At 43.2% G+C, this 12,969-nt stretch overlaps 1 protein-coding gene across 1 annotated transcript in view; it reads right to left on the bottom strand.

Annotated features, from left to right (window-relative positions):
• The window catches only part of LOC146640684 (protein NLRC3-like), a 151,635-nt gene that overhangs the window by 88,700 nt on the left and 49,966 nt on the right, over positions 1-12,969 (bottom strand). The window lies entirely within an intron of this gene.

Here is a 12,969-nt window from a genome sequence, read left to right as displayed (position 1 = left end):
TGTTGCTTTAATTAATATATTTATTCCTCTTGTTTGCTCCACTTCTGTACCTTAAGGACTAGAAAAGCGCTATACAAATGCAGGCCATTTGCCATTTACCATTGATTTATTAATGTTGAATTCTCTGGTAGCTGTTCTATAAACACTGGAACAACAGTATATGTTGTTGCATTATTTTTAAAATTTTTGCTATGTAGCTTTGCACTGTCCACTTTCTGCAGTAATAAAACAAATTTCCCACACGTGGGACTAATAAAGGTTATCTTATCTTACATTAATGACTAACCTCATATTGTGGCTGGATTATCTCAGTTGTTCTCCACTACTGAAGTTTGGTTCATTTTGGTATGCTAACATAGCTGTGTCGCTAGCGATCGCTAGCACAGCATTATATACCATCTAGCCCAACTTCAGTAACTCTACAAACATCACTATTGTGTAGGTTTCTGTCTTCATTCATGGTGCAAGTGATAGCAGAGCTGTACGTTTTATTTTTGCCCAGAAATCTCTGTCAGAACATGGTATATTATGTTTAGGTAGCTAGCGAAACTAGCAAGCTAACTCTCTGCAAACTTCCTGCTAACTTCAAACTCTGTTAAATTTAATGCATTCTGTTTTCGAGGATGACTGGTTGTTAAACTTAATTGTTACACCTGGTAAAGCAACAACACTGATCATTTTATTACAGATGAAAGAAGTTACACAGTGTTCGCTTGGGACCTGACACGAACGGTGTTTTGGACTGCTACTTGTACATATACCTAAAAAGTTATGCAAATATGTACCCCTAATTTGTTTTTCAAAATATTAATAAAAGTGATGTGTCTCCAAACAGCCATCTCTTTCCTGACAATTCCCTTTGTGCATATTCTCTTACATATGATAAGTCAACATTGAAACACCTGCGGCTTTTAGTCAGGTGCGGCTAATGTATGTACAAAACAGGATTTTCCTCTGATTTTAGCTTGTGCGGCTAATATTCAGGTGCGCTTTGTAGTCCGGGAAATACGGTAGATCACTTAAATTACACAATTGAAAGCATATGTGTATTGTTTGTGTATTTATACACAAGCACTCATATATATTCAAATAATTAAAAAATAACATTTACCTGTTACTACCACACACCAAATTTGGTTGTTGGTACTTCCTCGCTTGTGTAGCCACTAGGTAACAAACGGTCAACACTGCCCCTAGCACCCTGGAGCACTTCTGTTGTGTTTTGGAATTTGTACGCGCTTCGGAATTTGTTTGTGCTTCTGAATTTTTACGTGTTTTGGAGTTTGTAAATATACTTTTATTTACTCACTCCACATAAAATGTAAATAATAAATCATATAATATTAAAACCAACTATTTACATTTCAACTTTTAACTATTCAAATTTTTTAGCTTTTTCCTTTTAAACAAAATGAAAGTGAAATAACACAAAACACTGCAAACCACAACACAATTAAATTTTCTCTTTCTCTCTCTTTCCCTCCTGCTCTGTTCCTGTGCTACTGCAAGTGTAACTACCACACCTCCCCCCTCTGCTCAGTGCAAGCACAAGGCTTGCGCGCAGACTGAAGTGGAAAAAAGTACGAGAGATAGGGTGAGAGAAAGAAAAAAAAAACTTTGTTCCGACACATCACTAAAATAGAGTGCAGAGTCCTGGCCTGACGAGGTAACTCATCTGTGTTGAACCATCCACTTCACCACAGGTTGTTTGGTTTCCCCGATGTATAAATCCTGGCAATCCTCCTGGCACTTAACAACATAGACGATATTACTGTGTTTGTCCTTTAGGTGGACAAATTTCTGGCACATGACGGTCATGAGAATTTGCATAATTATGATGAAAAAACTGACTCTCAGCCCATTGTTCCTTCAGTGGTGCTGGTTTCAGTCATTATGGAAATGTATTGTTTATAAGACTGGGGAAACCTGCAGTCAGCTGAGACTGAATTAAGTCACTTGGATGAGTGACGAAACATTTCTCCCACGTAAAACGTTATGTCAAATGAACAGAATCAACTTTTGGAGACATCTATCAGAACACCTCAAATGATTTCTGAATGGACGAAGGCCGTTGTTTATAGTGTATCACAACGTTGACATGACACAATAGAGAGGTAAAGAGTTGCATTCAGTGACCAACTATAATGCACTCCAGCCGGTCTACTCAATTCAAATATTAAGGACACAGAAGAACGTGGTTTAAACTCATTTAAACTGTTGTTTTTCTAAAATTTGTAAAATTCTGTGCAGAACTGAACTTCTCTTTTATGTTTGATGTTTTGCAACAGGTATTGGTTCCACTGTAAGTCCACCATGTAGAAAAAAATCACACAGTGACTGAATGAGTAAGCTCATGAGTTACCAGAAAGTCGTTTGCGTGAGTCCCTGTTCAGATACTAACATATTAGAAATCACCGTTACATATGAGGTCATAGAAAACAACACAAAAAACTAGAATATGTGATCAACTTATAGTCAGCAGTGGTCAAAGATTCCAAAATAAAAGTCTTGCTCTCAGATTCAAATATGTTCTTTATAGAATCTAAAAATAAAAATGCTCTTCATTAACAGCGTTAGCTGTTTCTGGTTCACTGTCATGCTCAGCACATAAATATGGTAGCAATACTATAAGTTTGTAAAGAAAAAGGAAAGTATGTAAATAAAGCAGACATGCTTCAAGAGAGCAGAGAAGAAAAGCAAATTCTTTTGCTTTAAGTTACAAAAGCAAATCAAACCTTTAAAAAAAACTGTTTCCAACATGTCATGAAAACATGAATTCAAAAACAGCTCTGCTGTTTCCAGAATTATACTCACATACACTAACAGATGGATGAGCTTTAACACTCTGTCTCGTTGGTCCAGCTGTGAGTCCGTTACCGTGATGTATGGAGCAGCAAATTTGTGCTGTTTGTGCTGGAACTAAGCTGCACACAGCTGATATTAGCCAGGAAACTGTTTCAAGCCAAGTTCAGGAAAGAGAAGTGAAACATTAATAAGGAATCAAACAGTCTGAGAGGCATTTTTGCAAAAGTTCAGAATCAGCAAAATCAGGAAGGTTCATTAGGAGAGGATTTCTGTTTCATTTTTAGAAGGGTTACATGTCCTGGGTCTAGGTGCGGCTTGCCCCTCTGAGGGCGGGGGTACCTGGACCTGGGATATAGAGTATGTTTGGGGAGTGCGACTGTCTGTCCAGTGTCTATTTGTGTCTGTCTACACGTTGGGTGAGTGCTGAGTATTTGGTGGTGCATACGGGGTGGGAATGCACGTCTGTGTCCGCGTGTGCCTGTTCGTCTGTGTCTATATGTCAGGTTGGGTCTTAGACTCCACCTCTCTAGGTACATCTCAGGCCCTCTAAAGTACGGAGGCCTATCTCCCCTCACCACACTCCCTGCCGGTGGTTGATGCCCTCAGACGTTGATGTGTTGGTGGTCCTTGTCATCTGGGGCTGGGCGCTCATGTATGTACCCGCTCATGTATGTGGCCGATTGGCGGGGCCGGGCGCCTGTGGCCCGGCTGGGCTCCTTCCGGGGGGTGGGATGCCCTCAGGCCTCTGGGCCTGAAGCTCGGTCCTCTCTGGCACAGCTGGCTGCCCGCAGGCTCTGCTGGCACGCCACTGCAACCCCCTCTGGCCTCTGCTCCGTAGCTGCGGGGTGACCTCTCCTTTGGGGCTCTACTCAGCTCTTCCCAGGAGGGTGGCACGGTTCCCCCCCTTTGGTGGTCCTCCTCGGGTCCTTGTACTCTGGGGCCTCTGGATATCTGGGGCCTGGATCTCCTCCATACCTGCTTCATACCCTGGTGGACGGAGCTATGGTTCCCCACACTCCCTAGCAGATCGTTACATGGAGAAACCTTTGGAATGCAAGCATGCTGATCCACACAGGTGTACACATGGGTATTCACAGACGCGGACTACACCTTTCTTGGCTGCTGCCTCAAAGCACATTGTGCGCTGTCTATCTTTAATATTTAGTATCTACTGTTATCTACTGTTAGCTAGTTTATTGTGATGGTGGTTTTTTTTTTATTATGTTGCTCTTTGTTGTTTGCTTTCTCTTCTGTTTTTTTCCTCCATACAGGTGACCCAGGAGTTTTGTTTTGTTTGTTTTTGTTGTTGTTTTTTCTCTCTTCCCCCCCTTCTCACCGTCTCTTCTCCCCTTTGGTTTTCTTTCTCTCCCTCTCTTTCTTTCATTCTTCCCCCCTGTCCTATCCCACAGTCATGTCTGTCCCGTTTGTAGCAACTGAAAATAAAATAAATACATGATTATAATAAAGGTCAATCAAATAGACCAATATGGCAAGGCCATGATGATCCACTTGGTAAAATAAATCCGCTTGGCATCTTTCTTGGCCTTAACACTTAGAGCCCCGGAGAGCAGCCAGTTAGCAAAAGGAAAAGGAAGGAAGTTCACAGCTTGTCTGTTGATTTCTCCCTAAGATGGCAAACTGAAACACAAGTTTCCTAGCTAAACGCCTACCAGCCATTTGGCTGGTGCCGAGTTTTAAAGGTAGAAAGGTAGAAGCCTGGGACTTCCAGTGTTAAGACAACAATTCTGATGGCTAAAGATCCAAACGGGACACAAAAAAAAAAAATTATATATATATATATATATATATATATATATATATATATATAAATGTTAAAAGCTTTTCAGAAACAAGCATCAGTGTCCTGTTATTGAGCGTGAGTTGACATTATTGAAGAGCAGGAAGACTCTTGGCAGTTTTTTAAGTATAAAAATTTACTGAGGGGGACACTGACATTAAAGTGTTCACTGACTAACATAGAGGAAAAATTATGCCTTAAAAGTTCCACATAGTTAAACACAAGGAGCATGGAGTGAGTTTTTCCTCTTTCAAGACAAACCAAGTGTAAATGTGTTGGTCCTCACATGAGAAGTGAGTCACTGTTTCTGTTCCTCTTTCTATCATAACCACAACAGGCAGAAGACTGCATTTCTTCTTAGGGAAATTCTTCAAGGGGAGATAGGCCTCCACACCTTGGAGGGCCTGAGATGTTCCCAGAGAAGTGGAGTCTAAGACTAACTGTGAATGTGTGTGTGAATGGGTGGATGACTGGATGTGTAAAGTGCTTTGGGGTCCTTAGGGACTAGTAAAGCGCTATATAAATACAGGCCATCTACCATTTACCCGACCTGACATATAGACACAGACGAAGAGGCACACGCAGTAACATGCACAGTAAACGTGCATTCCCACCCTCATGCACACATAGACAAATACTCGGCACTCACCCAACATGAAGACACAAAACACAAATAGACACTGTCTAAGGGGACATACACAACAACACAGTCATTGCCCACGACTGTGTCTGGCAGTGTACTATCTGGCAGGGATAGCTCAGTAGGTAGAGTGGTGGCCCCATGATCGGAAGGTCGGGGGTTCGACTCCACTGAACGGCTACCCTGAGGTACCCCTGAGCAAGGTACCGTCCCTACACACTGCTCCCTGGGCGCTGCACTGGTGGCTGCCCACTGCTTCACTGGGTGAATGGGTTAAATGCAGAGGAGTAATTTCCCTATGGGGACTAACAGGCACACTTTACTTTACTTTACACTTTATGTAGCAGGTGTATCAGAAAATCTCAGGAGAGTTTTCTCCAACCATTACATCCCAGTGTACTTCAGACCCAGCAAAACACTCAGACCCCCACTCGAAGTACAGGAAGGGGGGCAGGAGTGGACTGAGCCTGAGCTGCATTCATTATTGGAGCATGTATGGAAATGGATGTTGGCTGGGCATCAACTGCACATACCCGAGGGACTGGCACGGATCCAGAGACATGCTGAGCCCTAGCCACCTGAGGAGCATGGACAGGCTGAGACTTAGCAGCGTTCACCTGAGCAGGTGGAAAAGGGGAAGGGGAAGGCTGAATCTGAGCCACCCTGCTAGCAGGAGAAGGCTGAGTAATTGGTGTGGCAATAATAATCGAACTGGAGGTATAAACAGGTATAGTGGTGTGTGTCTGTAGTGGGAGCTTGAGAGGAGGAAGCAGTGTCTTTGGGAACAGGGTAGTGATTAACCTTAATCAAATAGTCCAGAATATAATCACAGTAGAGGTGTGTGTGTGTGTGTGTGCGCGCGCGCGCACGTGTGTATGTGCGGGGGGGGGGGGGGGGGGGGGTCAACAGGATGGGACGGGTCCTTCAGTATCTGCTCTAGTCCGGCATCTCCTGGTGTAGGTGTCCTGAAGCGGGGGGAGAGCAATCCTGCAGCAGTGTTCTGCTGTACGGATCACTCTCTGGAGAGCTTTTTGGTCCTTCACACAGCTGTTCCCGAACCACGATGTCATGTTCTGTGTGAGGATGCTCTCCACAGCGCCTGTATAGAAAATCCTGAGGATCTTTGGAGAGACCCTGAACTTCCTCAGTTGTCGTAGGTGAGACAGGCGCTGCCTAGCCCTTTTGGTCTGGACCTGAATGTGGGCAGCCCATGTCAGGTCTGAGGAGATGTGGACACCAAGATACTTGAAGGACTGCACCCTCTCCACTGGAGTTCCATTGATGATAATGGGCTTGTAGTCTCTGTGCTGACCCCTTCTGAAGTCCACCACCAGCTCCTTGGTCTTGCTGACGTTCAGCTGGAGGTGGTTGTCCTGGCACCATAATGCCAGATTCTTCATTTCATCCATGTAGGCCACCTCATCGTTGTTGGAGATGGCACCCAACACCACTGTGTCGTCAGCAAACTTCACAATGGTGTTGGAGCCGTGGGTGGCCACACAGTCTGAAGTGTAGAGGGAGTAGAGCAGTGGCGAGAGGACACATCCCTGAGGTGCTCCTGTGTTGATGGTGATGCTGTTGGAGAAGCACCTGCCCACCCTCACCACCTGAGTTCTGCCAGTGAGGAAGTCCAACACCCATGCACACAGACAGCTGTTGAGTCCCAGATCCCTCAGCTTTGTGAACAGTCTGCAGGGCACTATTGTGTTAAGTGCTGAACTGTAATCAACAAACAGCATTCGCACATAGTTACCCTGTTTCTTGTCCACGTGGCTGAGGGTGGTGTGCAGGACGTGGGCGATGGCGTCCTCAGTGCTGGATCTGTCCTGGTATCTCATCGGGGTGGAGAGTCTCTGTCTCAACTCCCCTCACCTTCTTAGTCTCTCTTGATTTTGGACACTTACAGAAGAATATCAAATATCTGTTAACTTGCAGGATGAAAACACATTTTTCTAATAGAATCAGAAAAAAAACCCAAAGAGAAACAGGATATACGTTGAAATGTTGGGCTTCATAACAAAGGTGACATGATTTACTGTCTGTCTTATTATTAGTGGTGCTATGTAGCTCTTTTAACTATAAATTATCTATAACTATAAACAGCACAGCATGGTTGAGTACTCTCGGTTCGCAGGCTAGATGTTTGGTCCCCGTAACTACACTTTGCTTAAAGAGTGAACTGTCTCATCGGTTTACTCTAAAACATTTAAGTCCATTTGGCTTTACACTGACAAACAGACCCAACTATGGTAGAAAACAAAACTAACCAACCAAAGCTTGTATGACCTGAGCCACGTTAAGTGGTGATATCACTAATGACCCGTCCTTCAAATCTGGGCAAAAGGAGGACGCATTTGTTGGCTGCATTTGGAGCAGCTTTCAAATTTGGACAGTCTACGTTGCGTTGTTGTGACATAATCAGTCTACAAATGCAGCCTCTGAAGGATGTGGCCCCTGAATTTGGACACAGCCAGTAAGAGAGACTGGGGGAACTTCTAGACAGCACTGATGGCATCCTCACGCTGGAGAAGAGTAAAGGAGTCTGACCTCTGACCCATTTCACATGCTCCCTGTTTCACACCAATATTTCTTAGGGGATCAGGCCAGTGGTAAAAAGACTGCTCCCTGTTTTTTGTTACTCCTTCTCTCTAAAGAAACTTTGAGGTGTCAGCACAAACTGTAGAGCAAACTGTGATTTGGAGAACTCTTACAGCTCTGTTATCCAGTGATTCAATCATTCAAGTACATTTTATGTTTTATGTTATAATTTTGTTTAAATTAATGCCACTGATTTATTTTCAAAGTCATAGCAGACACAGATACACTGCAAGCTAAAATCTGTGTGGAACTATCACATGAACACTGACCACAGTTGACCAGACCAGTTCAAATTTGTACATTGGTCAGGTTTCACTATCAGTCAGTTTGGTCAGAGCGGCTCAGACAATATGGACCCACAACACTCAGAATAAGGCTCACGTGCAGACTGGCTTTATCACGAGGTTTCCTCTCGCCAAAGTTTGACTTCTGTGATCAGAACAATTCTGGATAAGGATGGGCCTGCAGGGGAAATTTAGTACAAAGTTCATCTGGTGCTCACATGAATCCATGAAAGATTTATTTCACTGAATGTTTCTTCAAAGCTCATTTCAACCTGTTGAAGTCATGAATGAAAGTGCAGACTGAGAGTGGATCACATGATGTTTGAGGTGTGTCATGTGACATGTTCAGTATTGTCACACATGTCTAGATTGTCCCTGATATCATAACTGCTCAAACACTGATGATTATATTTGAAGAATTATTCCTGATGGCAGCAAAGTTTGAATGGAGCTCTCTGTCTGTGCTGATTTGTCGCCCTCTGGAGGTCAAAGCACAAACTGCATGATGTCACTGTAACCACCACAGTGACAGGAAGTGTTTTTATGACTGAAACACTGAAATGATGCTAACAGCTGTCGTTAGGCTCATTGACAGCAGTGCTGATGTGTTCATGTCAAACACTGGCTCAGGTCAGACTCCTTCATCCTTCTCCAGCGTGAGGCCGCCCTCAGACCCACAGGAGCTCTGACCTTTGACCTCCTGACCCTAACCATTTTAGTCTTGTTGCATCTTTAAATGCAAATCCATCCAAACTGTAGCCGAGCAAAAGAAGCTGGAAGTTGTTTCATGAATGATGTTCATACCAGAGTTTCTGTTTCCAGCTCAGACGTGTTAAACGCTGCTGCTGTGCTACATTTGTCATTTCCTGCTTTCACTACCATCCATGTCAAAGTGCTGAAGTCATCTGATCACTTTCATGCAGTAAAACAAGAGCTGTAAGTCTGACATTTATTTACTGTCATCACAAACACACACAGATGGATTAGCACCCAGACAAAGGACTGAAAAGCTGAACATTAGCTTATTATTGTTATATATTCTGTCTGCTGAAGCAGACATCACTGATCACATGACTCTGAGGGATGTTTTCAGCACCTCACTGAATCTGAGCCAAGAAGATTTAAGGCAGCTCTGAAGGCAAAGCAGGTCTGAGCCTGTGTTAGCATGCTGTACCTAATAAAGTGGCAGCAAGGACTCAGTCAGTAATGAGAAGAGCCAGCAGGGGGCAGCACGGACAGGTGAGGCGCTGTGAGAGAAGCAGGTTGACACAGGGCTGGACTGGGACAAAAAAATCGGCCGGGGCATTTTGCCTAGAGACCGGCCCACCAGGTATTATAGGAAAAACCATAAATCCTTTGAATGAAAAGAAACGCTGCTGTCACAGTGATGTACGCTGTCTTGTTGGTATATATGTATCAGTCTAATAAACGCATACAACACATGGTGAAAACGTGAAATTAAGACAGAGGAAACTAGAGGTGAGACATGATCATTGCTGATTACTGATGACAGATTTAGATATATTTTCATAAACCTTTCATTTGCCACATCAATAAACAGCACGGCAGGGCAAAATATTCTTTCTAACATTGCAACCTTTAAAAAGTGAAAGGAGACAGAAAGACAGGTGAGAAAGAATAAAACGTAATTGACCATTTGATCGCATTTTACAAACAGCACTGGTACAGTATCTAGAAAATGTGGAAAAATGTTGGCATCATATTACACTGAACAAAAATATAAACGCAACACCTTTGTTACTGCTCCCATTCCCCATGGGATGGACATAGAGACCTAAAATTCATCCCAGATGCACAATATAAACATCCCTCCCAAACAGTGGTCACAAATCAGTCCAAATGTGTGGTAGTGGGCACATCTGCTATATTGAGATAATCCATCCCACCTCACAGGTGTGCCACATCAGGATGCTGATCTGACATCATGAGTAGTGCACAGGTGTACCTCAGACTGCCCACAACAAAAGGCCACCCTGGAATGTGCAGTTTTGTCTCACAGCAAAATGCCACAGATGCCACAAGCAATGAGGGAGCGTGCAATTGGCATGCTGACAGCAGGAATGTCAATAGCCTTGTTGTGCAAACAAGCCTGCATAACTTAATAAATATAGAATTTGAAAAGTAACAAATGGTATCTAAAAAGAAACACTAGGTACTAGGTACATGTTCTGATGAGTTTTGGCAAACAACCATTTGACTAACATGTGTGTCTCACCTGCTCTTGTTCCATCTCTGTTCTGTTGTCATTCTCTCTCCCTCTCTGCTCCTCTCTCTCTCCCTCTTTGTGCTGACAATCAAGCCAAACACCAACATCATCAAATATACAGTTGAAATCAGATATTTATACTCTTCAGATAAAAACACAAACACTTTTTTAATTGTAACATCAAATCAGACTAAATGTTTATTTTTTTAGATTGATAAATATAAAAAACATATTTGTTAACTTTAAGAGTAAAGAGAGAAAGTGTCTGTATTTCTTAATTGCAAATGGCACCAAATTGTATTCAAAATTGAGCCACACTTATGGAGCTCCACAGTTCTTTTCCTGGTGTTTTGGTTGACACCTCTTGATTTTTCCCATGTCAAAGAAACAGGCTCTGTGTTTTGCCTTATATGCATCCACAGGTGTGCCACCAATTTACTCACATGGACTCTACTAACCTATCAGAAGCTTCTTCAGCTCAGAATGGAATCGTCTGGAGTTTTCTTATTAATTAATGATAAACTTAGTGTATATGTACTCCTAAATTTGATGAAAGTGATTAAAATAGACAGCTCTGTCTCTTTTTATTCTGACATTTAACTAATTCAAAATATATTTCAACATTTATTTATCTAAAACAAAAGTTTACTCTGAATTGATGTTTAACAGTAAAAAAAAGTTTTTATGTTTCCTCCATAAAGTGTAAATTTCTGGTTTCAACTGTGAATATACTGCTGTGTATTGAAATTCCTCTTGTTTTGCATAGATACAGTGGGGCAAAAAAGTGTTTAGTCAGCCACCGATTGTGCAAGTTCCCCCACTTAAAATGATGACAGAGGTCAGTAATTTGCACCAGAGGTACACTTCAACTGTGAGAGACAGAATGTGAAAAAAAAAATCCATGAATTCACATGGTAGGATTTGTAAAGAATTTATTTGTAAATCAGGGTGGAAAATAAGTATTTGGTCAATAACAAAAATACAACTCAATACTTTGTAACATAACCTTTGTTGGCAATAACAGAGGTCAAACGTTTAGGAATTAGGAATTTACGACGGTGCGCTCTGTGCTTCGTGTGTTGTTTTTGTTTTATACAGTTGTCAGTCAGGCCTCTAACTAACAAATTACACTCCAAAAGACCCCATGCTTCTGAAAAAATGACCCGGGCTTAAGCCCAGTAAGCCACCCCCCCGCTCCGCTGATGGTTGACTCCAAATCTCCCGAACACTATGTCGATTTGAGAAGGCAGGACCGAAACAGCAAGACCAAGACCGAGACCAAGACAAAAGTCCGTCGAGACCAAGACCGGTCTCGAGACATCCAACTCTACAGCATGTGCTACCAGAGCAGCCCTTTCTGCCTCAATCTGTAGCCTGGCAGAATATGTGGTCGAAGACACAACAGAAGAGGTTTGACTGCTTCGATGTGCTTTACTGCGTCTGGACGATATCGCTGAAGCACTGTCTGCAGGCTCAACTTCAGTGTCAACCATTCTTGCTTCATCTGCTTGCATTTCCACTCTTTTTAACCATCTCTCGACTTTCTCCACAAAACTTCTCAAATAGCTAGCCTTTGGCTCAAACCACTGTGTCTGATCATGAAGAAGTTCTGACTCAGTCAAGTGATTTTTAACTGCATCGTTGTTTTCACAACACTCAATATACATTTTTGAGAAGTCAGTGGCTAATTTAACAGACACTTCCTCAAAATTGCCGTCATCTTCCATAAGCTCCTCAATCTCTTTTATCTTTCTAGTAAGATAACCCATTTGGTTTTCCTTGTCACTTTAAGATGCTGAAGCTTTTCCTCTTGTGCTTTAAAGGTTGGCTTGGAAACTCTTCTTTCCTGCTGCTCCATATTAATTGCGCTGCCATAAACCTTTCAATGCAATTAATCCTTTACACAGGCCATGTACCACTTAACCATACCGGAATTTTATCAAAACGGTAAAGCAGGCACAGCCTCTTACTTTTCAGATGCGGGGTTTTCTTACTTAAACGATCCGGGAAACACGGGAAGACTGAAGCGCATCCTGTCAGGCTCTGACGGTGCCCTGACCGGTCGACCTGCCGGTGTATGTGTATATCTGTGTGCGTGTGTATGTGTCTCTCCTGTCGCTCTGTCTCCCCCTCTGGCTCCGCTGTGATGTGTTGGGGGGTAGCCTAGCAACAGGCTACCTTCGACCCGGAGGTGCTGTCGCCCGGAGCTGCCACACCTACAGTCAAGCCACCAGCTGCTGCCAATCAACTTCCATCTTCAGCAGGGCTACTTAATGGTGTGGCTGAGCGACAGACAGCGCTGGAGTATTGCACTAAGCCTGGTAGTGTCGTTTAGTCGCTAAACGTTATTGTAGTGCTGTCTGATCGTCATACTCATTCTGCTGTCGTGTGTGTGTTCACCCAGGGATTGACGGAGGATTCACGGACACAAGGGAAGCACCTGGAGGAGAGACGGGCACTCATTACCACGCATGGGCTTACATGGAAGGAGGGACGCACTATCACCACTGTTGCACATTTGAACTGTTGTCACCTTGCTGCACTGTAAATAAATGCACTGTCATTATCTCTGAGCTCCGTGCCTGAGTCTACTCTCTAACCCCCGTGACAGAATACT

Source organism: Rhamphochromis longiceps, unplaced genomic scaffold (assembly GCF_057381845.1).
Source record: "Rhamphochromis longiceps isolate RC_006_pf unplaced genomic scaffold, R_longiceps_female_GT1.1 unmapped_scaffold_4, whole genome shotgun sequence".
Classification (NCBI taxonomy): domain Eukaryota; kingdom Metazoa; phylum Chordata; class Actinopteri; order Cichliformes; family Cichlidae; genus Rhamphochromis; species Rhamphochromis longiceps.
The sequence above is the reverse complement of the archived record's forward strand: the minus strand, read 5'-3'. Positions and strand labels throughout refer to the sequence as shown.